The sequence below is a fragment of the Chrysochloris asiatica genome, unplaced genomic scaffold (assembly GCF_000296735.1).
Source record: "Chrysochloris asiatica unplaced genomic scaffold, ChrAsi1.0 scaffold00086, whole genome shotgun sequence".
Lineage (NCBI taxonomy): Eukaryota > Metazoa > Chordata > Mammalia > Afrosoricida > Chrysochloridae > Chrysochloris > Chrysochloris asiatica.
This window is the reverse complement of record NW_006408604.1, coordinates 12,612,799-12,628,716: the sequence shown is the minus strand read 5'-3', so window position 1 is coordinate 12,628,716 and position 15,918 is coordinate 12,612,799.

Below are 15,918 nucleotides of genomic sequence, written 5' to 3'. Positions count from 1 at the left end.
CAGCATCAACTCACAGCAATGGGTTGGGTTGGGTTTGGAGTTTGGCTTGTTTGATATTATATTTCAGAGAGCAATATATGAAAATAAGAAATATCTGTGTAGTCACCATCTAGCTTGAACACTAATGAAAAATTACCATATTTTGTTGAGTTTCTGTGGTGTTTTAAAAAAGAAATTATTTATTTTTTGTTTTATTTTGTTTTTAAAGTAACATCAATTTAATTTTTAAAAACAAATATTTGGTCAGTTTATTCTTATTTGACAAACACCTATACTAAAATTTATTTTTTTGCTTGATTTATGTTCTCTGCAATATTTGTCCTTTTGTGACTGACTAATTTCACTCAGCATAATGTGCTCACGGTTCAACCATGTTATGTGGTGGCTTGTAGCTTTCTTGTTATCCTTCAAGTTAACATAATATTCCATTGTGTATATGTTCCAAAGTTTGTTTATCCATTCTTCCATTGATGGGCGCTTAGGCTGTCTCCATCTTTTTGCTACTCAAGTATGGCTAATTTTTCTTGTGGATATATACCAAGTAAAGGAATTGCTGGATCATATGGTATTTCTATTTCCAACTTTCTGAGGAAGCGCCACACTATTTTCCAGAATGGTTGGACCATTTTGCATTTCCACCAGCAATGCAGAAGTGTCCCAGTCTCTCCACACCCTCGCTAGCATTTATTGTCCTCTGCTTTTTTGAACTTTGCTGTTATTACTGGTGTGAGATGATGTCCCATTGTTGTTTTGATTTGCATCTCTCTAATGAGTGCTCCTTGGAGGCCAAGATGGACAAACTTCATCTCTCATACTTTGGACATATTGTCGGGAGGGACCAGTCACTGGAGAAGGATATCATGTTTGGTAAGGTGGAGGGTCAGAGAAAAAGAGGAAGACCCCCCAATGAGATGGATTGGCCAAGTGGCAGCATAGATGGACTCAAACGTGGCAACAGTAGTTAGGTTGGCCCAGTATTGGGCAGTGTTTCATTCTGCTGTGCATAAGGTCACTATGAGTTGATACCAACTTGATGGCACCTAACAACAAAAACAATGGCAAATGATCATGACCATTTCTTCATATATTTGTTGGCTGCCCAGTTGTTTTCCTTGGCGAAGTGCCTGTTCATGTCCTGTGCCCATTTTTTAATTGGGTTCTTTGTCTTTTTCTTGTAGAGGTGTTGTAGTTTTCTATAGATTCTAGAAATTAGTCCCTTGTCTGATATGTCATTGCAAAAGATTTTTTTCCCATTCTGTGGGCTCCCTTTTTACTCTTCTGGTGAAATCTTTTGATACACATAAGTTTTTAATTTTTAGTATGTGCCAATCATCTATTTTGTCTTCTTTTGTTTGTGTTATTTTTGCAATATTTGGTGGTTTATGCGTGCCCTGTATTAGCGTCCTTAAATATGTCCCTATTTTTTCCCTGATGACCTTTGTAATTCTGGGATTCATATTTAGGTCTTTAATCCATGCTGAGTTGGGTTTTGTATATGGTATGAGATAAAGGTTTTGTTTCAATCTTTTGTGTATCTATTTCCAGTTCTGCCAGCACCATCTGCTGAAGAGACTATCTCCTCCCCATTCAATGTACTTTGGCCCTTTGTCAAAGATCAGTTGGCTGCATGTGTAAGGGTTAATTTCTGGATTCTTGAATCTGCTCCATTGATCTACGTATCTTTCACTATACCAGTACCAGACTGTTTTGACCACTGAGGCCATGCAGTAAATTTTAAAATCAGGGAGTGAGAAGCTTCCAACTTTTTTCTTCTTCTTAAGTAGTGTTTTGCTTATCCTGGGTCTGTTTCCTTTCCATATTAAGTTTGTATTGTTTTTTCCATCTCTTTAAAGAATGTCATTGGAATCTGGATTGGAATTGCATTATAGGTATAGATTACTTTGGGTAGTATTGACATTTTCACAATGTTAAGTCTTCCTGTCCAGGAGCATGGTATATGCTTCTTCCATTTTTGTAAATATCTTTTGGTTTCTTGTAATAGTGTTTTGTAGTTTTCTTTGTATAGGTCTGTCCTTCGTTTCTCTGGTTACATTTATTCCTAAATAGTTCATCCTTTGGGTGGCTATTGTAAATGATATTGCTTTCCTAATTTCCTAAGTACCGTCATTATTAGTATAGAGGAATCCAACTGATTTTTTGCATGTTGATCTTCTACCCTGCTACTTTGCTGAATCTTCCAATGAGTTCCAGTAGTTTTTTTTGCTGAGTCTTTGGGGTTTTCTATGTATGAGATCATATCATCTACAAATAGAGAGAGTTTTGCTTCCTCTTTGCCAATTTGGATGCCTTTAATTTCCCTGTCTTGCCTTATAGCTCAGGCTAAGACTTCCAGCACAATATTGAATAAGAGTGGTGATAAAGGGCATCCGTGTCCGGTTCCTGTTCACAAAGGAAAGACTTTCAGTTTCTCTCCATTGAGAGTGTTGTTGGCTGTTGATTTTGTATATATGCTCTTAATTATGTTGAGAAAATTTCCCTTCAGTTCCTACTTTGTTGAGTGCTTTTATCAGGAATGGATTTTGGATTTCGTCAAATGCCTTTTCTGCATCAATCAATATGATCATGTAGTTCTTTTCCTTTTTTTATTATTTATATGGTGGATTACACTGATTGTTTTCTAATGCTGAACGATCCTTGCATCCCTGATATGAATCCCACTTGGTCATGATGTATGATGTATTGTTGAATTCTGTAGGCTGGGATTTTGTTGACAATTTTTGCTTCTATGTTCATGAGGGATATTGGTCTATAATTTTCTTTCCTAGTAACACCCTTCCCTGGTTTTAGTATGAGGTATATGCTTGCTTCATAAAATGTATTAGGAAGATTTCCATCTAAAGCATTTATTTTTTAAAATAAATGGTGCGGTATCTTAGAATAAGCACTGGACCTCAAGGTCTGTTTGAACCATAAAGTCAGTGGTTCAAACTCCCCAGTCGCTCCTAGAAAGCCCTATGTTGTTGCTGTTAAGTACCACGGAGTCAGTTCCAACTCATAGTGACCCCGCATGGGGTTTCCGAGGCTGCAAATCTTTACGGGAGCAGAAAGCCTCATCTTTCTCCCACAAAACAGCTGGTAGTTTCAAACTGCCGACCTTGAGTTTAGCAGCCCGATTCGTAACCACTATGTTACCAGAGCTCCTTCGAGAGCCCTATACAGGGTTGTTAGGAGTCTGAATTAACTCGAAGGCACTTAAGAACAACATCAACAATGCTGAGTACTCCTCCCTGATCCCAGAGCTTCCCACTCCAACAGATAACCTCTGGCCTGACACTAATGGTATCAGTCCCATGAAGACTTGTAAGCTCTTGTAGCGCAGTGGTTATGAATCGGGCGGCTAACCTCAAGGTCAGCAGTTTGAAACTACCAACTGTTCTGCAGGAGAAAGATGAGGCTTTCTGTTCCCGTAAAGATTCACAGCTTCGGAAACCCTGTACAGGGTAGCTATGAGTCTTAAACTACTCCATGGCACATAACAACAACAACACAGTCCTGTTGTAGCGCTGTGAGCTAATGCGCTGGGATGCAAAGTCATTTAAGTCACAAGGTAGATGGTTCAAGCTCACCCTGGAAACCCTATACAGGGTTGCTATGGGTCGGAAATGACTTGACAGTGCTTAACAACAACAACCAGGATGGTGATAGGCATCCTGGTGCGATAAGATCAGCACAGGACTATGAACCACAAGGTTGGCAGTTCAAACCCACCAGCTGCTCCTTGGAAACCCTATACAGGGTCACTCAATGGCACTAAAACAGCAACAGCATACCCATTAAAAAAGCAAGTCTTGGTTTTTTTGTATCTAAAACTTTTTAATAAATTGCATCATTCTGTATATTCTATTCTGTACTCACTTTTTTTTCACTCATCTTGTGAGATATCTTCATGATAATACATGCAATTACCTCTAAATTATCCATTCCATTTGTGATTATTTCTACCATCTACCAAAAATATTTTTTCTATTGATTTTGTCAGCCAGCTATTGTCTTGTACTTTGCTTTTTTTCCCACTCTCCGTTGGAGTAAAACTCCCTGGAAGTGTTATCTATATTCACTCTCTAAGTTTTCTCCCAAATGCTTTTAAGCAACTCTAGGCAGGCTTTTGTTCCCTCAAATCTACTTTGTTGTTGTTGTTAAGTGTCATTAAGTTGGTTCCAACTTATAGCAATCCTGTATACGGTTTCTGAGAAGTGGTTTGCACCGCTGACCTTGCGGTTAGCAGTCCAGTGCTTATCCTACAGTGCCACACTAGGACTCCACTCCACTAATAAGAAACTTACCTATAAGAGCTAAACATTCTTCCTCTCTAGAACTCTGACATTGCTTCATGAGTGGCCAAGGAGAAAATTGATGTCTCAGTTCCTGCTGGTGGCTTTTGTGGCGCCCTGCAGATTTACAACACCTTCTCATCTTGTCTGTCCTGGACTTTGAGATATGGACCCGAGCACCCTCATGGACTGACCCTACCCCAGGGTAATGGCATTCTGCTGCCTTGTTGTTGTTGTTAGGTGCAATCAAGTCGGTACCAACCCATAGCGACTCTATGCACAGCAGAACGAAACACTGCCTGATCCTGGGTCAACATCACTACTGTTGCCACGCCTGAGTCCATCGATGCTGCCACTTGGCCAATCCATCTCGCTGGGGATCTTCCTCTTTTTCTCTGACTCTCCACCTTACCAAACTTGATATCCTTCTCCAGTGACTGGTCCCTCCTGACAATATGTCCAAAGTATGAGAGATGAAGTTTGGCCATCTTGGCCCCCAAGGAGCACTCTGGCTACACTTCTTCCAAAATGGATCTATTGGTTCTTTTGGCAGCCCATGGCACTTTCAATATTCTTCTCCAACACCATAATTTAAAGGCATCAATTCTTCTACGGTCTTTCTTATTCACTGTCTAGCTTTTGCATGCATCTGAGGTTGTTGAAAATATCATGTCTTGGGTCAGGTGCACCTTAGTCCTCAAGCTGACATCTTTGCTCTTCAACACTTTAAACAGTTCTTGTGCAGCAGATTTGCCTAATGCAATATGTCATTTGATTTCTTGACTGCTGCTTCCATAAGTGTTGATAGTTGACCTAAGAAGAATGAAGTCCTTGATAACTTCAATCTTTTCTCCATTGATAAGAATGTTGTTTATTGGTCCAGTGGTGAGGATTTTTGTTTTCTTTACATTGAGATGTAATCCATACCAAAGGCTGTGCTCTTCGTTCTTTATCAGTAAATGTTTTAAGACCTCTTCACTTTCAGCAACCAAGGTTGTATCATCTGCATATCGCAGATTGTTAATGAGTCTTCCTCCAATCCTGATGCCACGTTCTTCTTCATGGAACCCAGCTTTTCAGATGATTTGCTCAACATAAAGGTTGAATAGTATGGTGAAAGAATACAACCTTGTTGCACACCTTTCTTAATTTTAAAACATTCAGTGTTCCCATGTTCTGTTCAAACAACTGCTTCTTGGTCCAGGTACAGATTCCTCATGAGAACAATTAAAGGTTCCGGAATAGTCATACTTTGCAATGTTGTCCATGGCTAGTCATGATCCACACAATCAAAAGTCTTTGCATAGTCAATAAAGCAAAGGTAAACATCTTTCTGATATTCTCTGCTTTCAGCCAAGATCCATCGGATATCAGCAATGATATCTCTCGTTCCATGGCCTCTTCTGAATCTGGCTTGAACCTCTGAAAGTTCTCTGTCAATGTATGATTGTAGCCGTTTCTGTATTACCTTTAGCAAAACTTTACTCTCTTGAGATATCAAAGAAATTGGCCAATGATTTCCGCATTCCATTGGGTCACCTCTCTTTAGAATGGGCACAAATATGGATCTCTTCCAATTAGTTGGCCAGATAGTTGTCTTCAAAATTTCTTGGCAGAGATGAATGAGTGTCTCCTGTGCCACCTCACTTTCTTGAAAGATTTCAATTTTTATTCCATCAATTCCTGGTGCCTTGTTCTTTGCCAATTCCTTCAATGCACCTTGGACTTCCTCCTTCAATATCATTGGCTCTTGATCATATACTACCTCTTGAAATGGTTGAACATTAACCATTTCCTTTTGATACGGTGGCTCTGTGTATTCCTTCCATCTTCTCTTGATGCTTTCTGCATCATTCAATAATTTGCCCAGAGAATCTTTCAAATAACGAAAGTTGAGGCTTGAATTTTTTCTTCAGTTGCCCCAGCTTGAGAAATGCTGAGCATGTTCTTCCTTTTTGGTTTTCTAAATCCTGATCTTTGCACATTTTTTGGTAATAGTTGGCTTTATCTTCTCGAGCTGATCTTTGAGATTTTTTGTTCAACTCTTGTACCTCCTCATTTCTTCCATTTGCTTTAGCATCTCTACGCTAGAGAGCAAATTTCAGTGTCTCTTCTGACATCCATTTTGACCTTTTCCTTCTTTTTTGTCTTCTTAATGACTTTTTGCTTTTTTCATGTATGATGTTCTTACGTATCATCCCACAACTCTTCTGGTCTTCGGTCTTTAGTGTTTAATGTATCAAATTGGTTCTTCAGATGATCTTTAAATTCCAGGTCATATTTTGGCTCTTGTGGACTTGTTTTCATTTTCTTCAGCTTCGGTTTGAATTTATTTATATATGAGTGATTGATGGTCTGTAACACAACACAGTCTGCCCCTGGCCTTGTGCTGATTGATGATATGGAGCTTTTCCATCATCTCTTTCCACAGATGTAGTCAATTTGATTTCTATATATTCCATCTGGCTAGGTCCATGTGTATAGTCGTCTCTTATGCTGTCTAAAGAAGGTATTTGAAATGAACAAATCATTGATTTTGCAGAATTCTATCAAGCATTCTCCAGCATCACTTTTATCACCAAGGCCATATTTTCCAACTACTGATCCTTCCTCTTTGCTCCCAACCTTTTCATTTCAATCACCAGTAATGATCCATACATCTTGATTGCATGTTTGATCAATTTCAAATTGAAGAAGTTGGTAGAATTCTTCTATTTCATCCTCACTAGCTTTAGTGGTTGGTTAGTAAATTTGAATAATAGTGGTATTAACTGGGCTTTCCTGTAGGTGCATGGATATTATCCTATCACAGACAGCATTGTACCTCATGACTGATCTGGATATGTTCTTTTTGACAAAGAATGCAGCACCATTCCTCTTCAATTTGTCATTCCCAGCATAGTAAACCATGTGGTTGTCAGATTCAAAATGGCCAATACCAGTCCATCTCAGCTCACTAATGCCTAAGATATTGATGTTTACGCATTCCATTTCATTTTTGACAACTTCCAATTTTCCCGGATTCATATTTCGTACATTCCATGTTCCGATTTTCAATGGATGTTTACAGCTGTTTCTTTTCATTTTGAGCTGTGCCCCATCAGCAAATGAAGGTCCCGTGGGCTTTACTCCATTTGCATCATCATGGTCAGCTGTACTTTGAGGAGGCAGCTCTTCCCCAGTCACATTTTGAATGCCTTCCAACCTGAGGGGCTCATTTTCCGGCACTATATATGACAGTGTTTCTCTGCTATTCATAAGGTTTTCAGTGACTAAATATTCGGAAGTAGTTCATCGCTCCTTCTTCCTAGTCTGTCTTTGTCTGGTAGCTCATCTGAAACCTGTCCACCATGGGAGATCCTGCTGATATTTAATTTTTTTTTTTTTTTAATTTTGCTGTGTAGCTGCTATTCAATAGTCTTAACAGCATTACATATGTGAAGTTGTCCAACCTAGAAGTCTTTTCTGATACCTTCAAGGAGATTCATAAATATTTCCTTAAGCTATTCCTTCCTTTGTGAACACTGTGAGATAAAGTGAAGAACCCCTCCTTAGGACCCTCTGCCATGAGATTTGAAATCCCTGGTACAAATGGTTAACACAATTAGCTGCTAACCAAAAGTCTAGAAGTTTGAATCCACACAGAGACTTCTTGGAAGAAAAGCCTGGTAATCTTTTTCCTAAAAATCATCCTTTGGAAACCCTAGAGAGCACAGTTCTACTCTGATTCACATGGGGTTGCCATGTGTTGAAATCGATAGCTGAATCAAAGTCAGATTGCTCTTGACTTCCATTAAGCTAACAGAAGACATCACTAGCTGCTAATAGGATAGAGGCGCCATAGTTTGGGCCAAAAGTAGATTTTCACCCCACCTTTTCCACCCCTAATGTGGCACTGGACTGCAAAGTCGATTTGAACCTCAAGGTCGGCGGTTCAAGCTCACCAGCTGCTCCTTACAAACTCTGTACAGGGCACTATGGGTCAGAACCAACTCAATAGCACTTAACAACAACAAAACTTCCACCCTTGAAAGCATACCTTTGCCAGAGTTTGCAGTAAGTGTCTATAGATAAACGTTAAGACCTTCATTAGGGAAGGGACTTTGAGTTCACGAAGGAGAAAGGACACACTTCTCAGAATTCCTCACTGTCCATTCATGGGCTTACCACAACCTTCTCTCCCCACCTCCACTTATGGAGAGAGACAAACTCAGACACTAGGAGGCCTAACCATTGTGATTAATCACATAGATTCACAAATCAGACTCACTGTAGTGACAAGGCTTTCCATTCATTTGTCATTATTGTCCTGTTCAGTTACTTTTCATCTGTGAGACATGGGTGGGTATTCATGAGTTCTAAAAGCCTCAAAATCTGCTCAGGAAATGTGGAAAAATGAAATAAACACTGTGCATCTCCTCTGTGAATCTTCTCTCCAAACCCAGGCACTGAGAAAGAAAGTACCTCTGAAAGCAAAACAAAACCACAAAGCTGCTGCTGGCCCTGCCAATATATCTTATAGACTAAGTTTTATTTTGCATTATGCTTTTCATACAATTACATCCTAAAAAAGATTTTCACATGAGCTGTGTAAATGTAGGGATGACTGAAGAGACAGGGAATTCGGGAAAGGTATGCTGTGGCTGTTGTTGGTAAGGGATGTGGAGTTCGGTTCTGACTCATAGCAATCCTACATAGGGTTTCTGAGAAGTGGCTGGTGGGTTTCAACTAGTGACCTTGAGTTTAGTAGTTCAGTGCTTGCCTACAGTGCCACACCAGGAAAAGGTATAGGCAAAGATAAAACAAATTTCTATCCAAGGTTTGGGAAAGAGCGATCTTTGGAAAAATAAAATATTTTTAAATGGGTGCTGTGTAGTTAATGGTCAGATAAATAACTCAAATTACAAAAAGTTACTTTCTTTAAATTACTATCATTATTCAATACCAAGCTCTCTCACTTACTATCTTTGTGATCTTGGGTGTTACTTAACCTCCATAAGCCTCAGTTTCTTTATTGGTAATTGATAATCACAGAATTGACAGAATGCCAGAATGGGATCTTTCAACAAATGTATACAATGTTGGAAGTGCTCATTCATCTATGCCAAGACATTTGACAGATGACTACCTGGCCAACTGAGTGGAAGAGATCCATATTTGTACTCATTCCTAAGAAAGATGATCCAACAGATGTGGAATCATAAACAGTAAACACTAATATCACATGTGAGTAAAATTTTGAAGATAATTCAAAACATTTGCAGCAGTACATCAACAGAAAACTGCCAGAAAGCCAAGCTGGATTCGGAACTGGACGTGGGACAAGGAATATCATTGCTGACATCAGATGGATCATGGTTGAAAGCAGCAAACACCGGAAAGATGTATACCTGTGTTTTATTGCTTACACAAATGCATCTGACTGTGGATCATGACAAACTATAGATGACATTGTGGAAAATGGAAATTCCAGAACACTTCATTATGTTCATTTGGACCAAGGGACAGTTGTTTGAACATAGTGAGGGGATACTGTGTGGTTTAATATCAGGAAAAGGAGTGTGTCAGAGTTGTATCCTTACACCATAATTATTCAATCTGTATGCTGAGCAAATAATCTGAGAAGCTGAATTATTTGAAGAAGAACACAACACCAAGATGGCAGGAAGACTTATGAACAACCTGCAGTATGAAGATGACACAGCCTTGCTTGCTGAAAATAAAGAATTGCTTGCTGGTGAAGAACAAAGAATATAGTATAGATTACACCTCAATGTAAAGAAAACTAGACCAATAAGCAACATCATAATTAATGGAGGAAAGATCAAAGTTGCCAAGAATTTCCTTTTACTTGGATCCACAATCATCGCTCATTAAAGCAACAATCAAGAAATCAAATGACAGCCCAAGCGTTGTTGACCGTCCAAACCATAGGCTCTGAGGATCAGACTCTAGCCACCTAGTAGACATAGCAAACTGTCCCTCATCTGATTATTCAGTAATGCTTGTTAGTAATCTCATACATGAGCCCTGGATATCCACAGACAAATGTAAAAACCTTCCCTAAAAGCCGAGACTGTAAATTCCAAAAAGCCAAGTCCCCCAACATCCCAAAAAAAAAAAAAAAATGCTAAAGGGGATAGAGAGAAACACTGTAAACTGATGATATATGGTGGGGATAATAATCAATGTAATGAAACAAGCTATATGAATGGTTGAATGTGAAGCTGATGATGTGCCCTGTAAACTTTCACTCAATGCAAAATAAAAACATTTAATTAAAAAAAAAAAAAAAAAAGAAATCAAATGACATATTGCATTAGGTAAATCTTCTGCACAAGACCTCTTTAGATTGTTAAAAAGCAAAGATATCACTTCAAGGACTAAAGTGCTCCTGACCCAAGCCATGGTATTTCCAGCCTCTTCATATACATGTGAAAGTTGAACAATGGATGAGGAAGACTGCAGAAGAATTAATGTATTTGAATTATTTTGTTAATGAAGAATATTGAAAGACCCATGGATTGCCAGACAAACAAACAAATTGTCTCGGAAGAAGTACAGCCAGAATGTTCCTCAGAAGTAAGGAGGGTGAGTCTTCATCACACCGCTTTGGACATGTTATCAAGAGGAACCAGTCTCTGGAAGACATTGTGCTTGATAAAGCAGAGGGTCATCGAAAATGAGGAAGACCCTCAATTAGATGCATTGCAACAATAGTGGCTGTAACAATGGATTAAAAGACAGCAACAACTGCGAAGATGGTGCAGGACCTAGCAGTGTTGCTGGTGTGGCGCTGTGGGTTAATTCACCAGACTGCAAAGCCATTTGAACTGCAGGGTCAGCGGTTCAAGCTCACCAGCTGCTCCTTGGAAACCCTATACAGGGTCACTATGGGTCAGATCCAACTCAACGGCACTTAACAACAATTATAACAAGAATTCAGTGATATATTAAAACTTTGAGACTAGAGCCTGGTACATAGTAAAGATTATCAAAGAATTATTGTTGTTAAGTGCCATTGAGTCAGTTGTTACTCATAGTGACCCTGTATAGGGTTTCCTAGGAGTGGTTGGTGGGTTTAAACTGTCGACCTTGTGTTTAGTGGTTCAGTGTTTATCCTACAGCTGAATACTACAATCAATGCTCATTAAAGCAACAGTCAAGAAGTCAAATTGACATATTTCATTAGGCAAATCTGCTGCAAAAGACCTCTTTAAAGCACTTAGTTAGCTGTTACTATTCTAAGTGATGTCTTCTCCATAAGCCTCGAGTCTTCTTCGAGTGATAGGAAACACCTATTTGCCCATTCTTTCATCACAGTTGGAATTTGCTCTGGCACTAGTATTTATTAAGTGGAACTCTGTCATCTTCCCCCAGCCCATGACCATTGTCTGCCTGGAAGCTTTTCAGTGGCAGGTTCCTTAACTGCTTTTCAAGAGCAGCCATTCCAGTGCTGGATAACAGCAGATCTTAAGAAAATCCCCCTTTCTTTGTGATATGGTCTGCCTCTCTGTGATGTCTAGTCCTTCATCTTCACACTACTCCTTTACTTCTCAGACTGTCGTACATGTTCCCCTGGGGAGAACTGGTGATGTGCTGGGGATATGTGAGCCCATAAAATAAATATGGCATGTTTTCCTGATGTACCAAATTTAAATGAAGACTAATTAGGAGAGGGGAACATTTAAACTTTGCATTGAATATCTGTACTTTTACAAAGATTTTCTTATTTAAAGCATTCTTTATTAAAACAAGCCAGTTGATTTTAGTGGATCTTATAAAATTCTAGTGATTCCTTTTTCAGATTTGACACAGAATTTTTGCTTCAGGCAGCCACTTGCAGCAATTCCCCAGACCTCCCAGGAGTGTCTGTTCGCTTTCTTCTGACATTAGGGATTTCTGGATGGAAAATCTGTGAAAGACTATTCTATTGAACAGAGCTACAAAGTATAAATCTAATTCCTTTCCCATAGGACTGCCCTTCAACTATTCATAAGATCTTACAGTTGGATAGAAGCTCAGAAGTTGTCTAAATCGATCTCCCTTCTGCGGTAGTCCTAACAGATGGTCTACCCAGCCTCTGCTGGTCCAGGCTTATTGCCGAGAAGAGACCACGTGGTAATCATTTTCATTCCATCACTGGCCAGCTCTAATAGAAAGTTCTTTTCTTAAAATGCACATGGGCTCTGCAATCAGGCAGACTGGAGTTGGACTCTTGGACAAGACAATGTGCCTCTGTTTCCTCAGCTGTAAAACTGGATCAGTGGTTTTAGCTACATCACAGAGATACTTTGAAGAGAAAACTTCATATAGAGCACTTAGCATCTTGCCTGACACACTGAAAGATTCAATACACACTCACTATCATCACCACCATCTCCCTACATAGCTTCTGTGAGCTCAATTCCCAAAGCCTATTCATAATCCTTCTGCTCCAAATCTACTCCAAACCGTGTTTTAGAAATTTGACAACCAAACAAACTCTCCTCCATTATACATAAAAGAAGTTTTTCCTGAATTAAATATATCAGTATCTTCCACAAGAGGGAAGAAGTTATTGTATCTTTTTTCAGAAAGTCATTTGAAATTGTATTAAATGATTGTGATGGATGAGCTGGAGAAATGTGGAGGAATGTTAGAAGATGAAATGTGCTAGGGAGAAAAGAAAGAGTAAAATTAATGTGTTTGGCAGCTAACCAAAAGGTTGGAGATTTGAATTCACCCAGAGGCGACTCAAAAAAAAAAAAATCCTGGTAATCTACTTCCAAAAAGTCAGTCTTGAAACACTATATGGAGCACAGCTCTATTCTGACACACATGGGGTCACTATGAGTTGGAATCAACTCAATGGCAACTGACGTAAAGGGAATGAGACGTAAAGCTAGAATGGTATTTTTGTTAAATGTTATTGAGTCAATTTTCAACTCCTAGCAACCCCATGTGATAGAGCAGAATTGGCCCCATGGGGTTTTCTAGGACATACTCTTTACAGAAGAAAATCTCCAGGTTTTTCTTCAACCAAACTGCTGCATAGCTTTGAACTACCAACCTTAGCAGCTTAATCAATGTACCACTAGGCTCCTTAGAGCTAGGGTGAAGGGGTGCAATTTAAAATAGGGTAGTCAAGGAACTCACAACTCTAGGTACTGGGTTTTCTTCTAAACTTTGACTGGAAAACATGGCTTAGACCAAAGGGGAGGTGATTCCCACTCCTCCTCTGAGTTGCAGAGAGACAGCTCTATAACACAGCACCGACCTGTCTCATCTGCCCACCAGCAGGCTGAGAAGCAAGAGAGACCTAGCAGGAGTATAGCTTGTTGATAAGTGCCATCAAGTCATTTGCAACTCATAGTGATTGAGCCTGTATAGGGTTTCAAGGAGCAGCTGGTGAATTTGAACCGCTGTCCTTACAGTTCAAGCTGACCTTGCAGTCCAGTGCATTATCTCACAGCACCACACCAGGACTCCTAGGGCAGTTTAAGTCAACTCACCATCCTCCTCCCTGGGTGAAACCCAGAAGCACAGGACCAAGAGAGAAAGAGGCAGGGCAGCAGAAGTATCAATCTTTGCATCATGCCCCACCCCTAAACACATGATGCAATAGGAAGCAGAGGCTCACCCACCCAATAACTCCTTCTCCTCCTGTAAGGAAGAGCAACCAATCAGAAGAGACTACCTAAATTCAGATGTTCCTTTCAGCTTCTAGGGTCTGTCAATCAGGCAACCAACAGCACAAAGGTCTGGACATGCAGTGTTCTTCTGAAAGTCCAAATCTAGTCTTAAGAGCTCTGGGTGGGATATCCGCTCTCATTGGAGGTTCCTCTCTGCCTTCAATATACTTCTGAGATGTGAATTTGTGCTTTGAATTACTAAGCTGGAAAATTTAACCAGAAATCCCTACTTTGCTAAAAATAACCAAGTCTTTCTCCCCAATGCTGCCTGTGGTGCTTCGGCCCCATGCAAACTCCTGTTCTCTCTCACATTTGTGATGGCACAAGCAGAGACTTTCCAAAAGGGCAAACAACAGCTCAGCTGCTCTGACCCCCATTCCACACACATACACACTTCTTAGTGTCCTTTTAAAATTAGTTTTCCTAGGTCCTTAAGCCTCCAACGTGTGCTAAGTCCCTAACATTTACTCATTCAGAGTTAGCATTTTTTGAGTGTGCTAAGAACTTTTCAAAGGAGCTCTGGTAGCGTAGTGGTTACGAATCGGGCTGCGAACCTTAAGGTCAGCGGTTCGAAACTACCAGGCGCTCCGCGGGAGAAAGATGAGGCTTTCTACTCCCGTAAAGATTTACACCCTCGGAAACCCTGTACAGGGTCGCTATGGGTCGGAACCGACTCGATGGCACTTAACAACAACAACAAAGAACTTTTCAAAGGAGCCCTAGTAGTGTAGTGGGCTGTATGTTGGGCTGCTGACCACAAGGTCAGCAGTTTGAGTCCACTATCCACTCCACAGGAGAATGATGAGGCTTCCTGCTCCGGTAAAGATTTACAGCCTCAGAAACCCTACACAGGGTCGGAACTGAGACCACAGCACAAAGCAGCAGCAGCAGGAAATTTTCAAGAGTTCTGATGTAGCACTGTAGGATAAGCACTGGACTGCTAACTGAGATTGGATGTTCAAACCCAACAGTCTCTCCTCAGAAACTATACAGAGTCACTAAGAGTTGGGACCAACTTGAGGGTAATTAATAACAACAATGGAGTCCTGGTATGGCACTGTGGGTTAACAGCACTGGACTGCAAGGTCAGTTTGAATCATAAGGTCCGCAATGAGGTTCAAGCGTACAAGTCACTTCTCGGAAACCCTATACAGGGTCGCTATGGATCGGAATCGACTTGACGGCACTTAGCAGCAACAACAAGGAGCTCTGCGTATATTATGTTAACTCATCTTCAAAACAAGTTCAAGAGGTATTATTGTTCTATTCAGAGATGGGGAAACTGCAGCTAAAAGAGGTTGTAGCGCTTAAGCTTCCTAAAACTAAGTAATGATGGAACGTTAAGACCAATTCTGTAACTCTGTAGCTGTGGTTCTCAAAGGCTGGTTCCCAGATCTGCCACCACACCTCATGCTGCAACCATCTGTTAGTAGACACCTGTGTGTTGCTACAATACTGAACAGGTTTCCATGGAACTTTCAGACTAAGACAGCTTTTCGTTCAATTGCACCATTTGAGGAGGTGGCCAGCTCAACAGGAGATAACAACAGCTATCCATGTAGAGGGAAATCATGGCTTAACTAATGACTCAAACTTGTTAAGATGTTCTGTTTGTTCAGTACAGTCTCAGAAACCCTAAGGAGCAGTTTGACTCTGTCCTATAGGGTCACTATCACTCAGAATCCGCACAGTGCAGTGGGTTTGGTTTCAGTTTGGTTATCCTGCTCCCTTCTCGATTAGAAGCTCATTCCAAACATCACTTTTGATGATGCCTCTCCAACTACTACCACTTTCTTGTTGTTGTTGTGTGCTGTCAAGTTAGTTCTGACTCCTAAAGACCCTATAGAGGGTTTCCAAGGATCAGCTGATGGGTTTGAACTACCAGCTTTGTGGTTAGCAGCCCAGTGCTTATCCTATAGTGCCACACCACTAACCAGCATTTACTGATTGAT